Genomic DNA, 1,590 nt, shown 5'->3' with positions numbered 1-1,590 from the left:
ATTATATGGAAAGATATTTGTGTTCAATATGTTTTAATAATATTACATACGTTTTTAAATTATAAAGTATAAAGAAAAAAGAAAAAACTTATTCTTTTAAACATAATGAAATAATAATACTATGTGTATCTATTAAAAACTAAGTTTATTTTAAAACATTTTCTCGCATCAAAATAATGTTATTAATGTATTTTAAAAGACCGAAGACTGTGAGACGCACAATAAACAGGTTAGAATGAAAGACGCATCTGGCACGTGACCCACGTGACTTTGTACCCCATGATAATTCTCCAATGATATACGTTAATACGTAAATGATATAATATCTGTACTTCTGTAGGATCCGATTTTTTGAATTTCTCTTGCATCGACGTGTTCATTAATTGATTAAAGACCTTCAAGTTTGATTATTTTAAACTCTTAAGGAAAGGAAAATACGCCTTTGGCTTGGGATACTATAATTTAATTTATTAATTTCAATGCTTGTATGAACTATTCAAAGTTTCTTGGACACAAGTTGTGGTTTATATTATTTAGAAGACATCCAGCATATATAATTAGAAAGGGTGAAGTACGATTTTTGTTTTTAAGGTAGAGGTCGAAAATTTTTTTTGTATATAAAATATTTTTAAGTTTTAAAATCAAATTTTAAAATCGTTATTTTTACTTAAATATTAAAATTTTTGACTAAATTATACATAACAAAAAATATTATAAAAAATATGAAAAAGAGAGTGTTTCTATTTCTGCGAAAGAAAAAAAAAAGAAAAAAAAATTGTCCATGATCCACTTTTGTGTTTCCGCTTCCGTTGCCGATTTTGGTCCCTAAGATAAGGACAATTTTAAAATTAATATAAACCTTAGAGACGATTTTGTATACAAAAAAAGTTAAAGACGAAAAAAATTTTCAAACCTATAACTTAAGAATCAAAATCATACCTAACTCTAATTAAAAATTTAGAACTCATATTCGTCTTTAATTTGTTGTGCCCCTTGATTAATCATGTCAATTTAGCCAACTTTCGCTTTTAACCTAATTGACTATTCAATATTGTATAGTAGTTGCATTTTTTTCACTTATTGTTAATTTGTTATCAACATTAACAACCACCAATACAATAAAAAACTTCCTATCATTTAGGTTATAAAGGAAACATGAAAATGAAGGGGAAAAAAAGGTAAAGCCCTAATTTGTTTGGGTAGAGACAAATAATATTGGAAATATGCATGGCATTTTTCTCCACTAACAAAAATAGTTGTATCATGATGGTGTGATGATAGAGTATCCACTAATTTGGACGAAAAAAACTATTACTTAAAAGGAAAAAGATAAATTAAAAAAAACGGTGGGTAGTGCATCTTATGTTATCTTCCACCAAAACAAAAACAATGGGCAATGCACATTATGATATGTGGTGTCCACAAAAGCTTCTTTTTATCTCATAATCACGCTGGCATGGCTATATAACTAAAGAGTGTTTTAAGAATATTAATTGAGAAAGTAGATCATTCTTTTAATGCATTTAATTCATAAAATACTTAAAAAGATTGATGTTTACTTTATATTTTTATATATAGCACTCTTAACAT

This window comes from Arachis ipaensis, chromosome B03 (genome assembly GCF_000816755.2).
Source record: "Arachis ipaensis cultivar K30076 chromosome B03, Araip1.1, whole genome shotgun sequence".
Taxonomy (NCBI): Eukaryota; Viridiplantae; Streptophyta; class Magnoliopsida; order Fabales; family Fabaceae; genus Arachis; species Arachis ipaensis.
The sequence above is the reverse complement of the archived record's forward strand: the minus strand, read 5'-3'. Positions refer to the sequence as shown.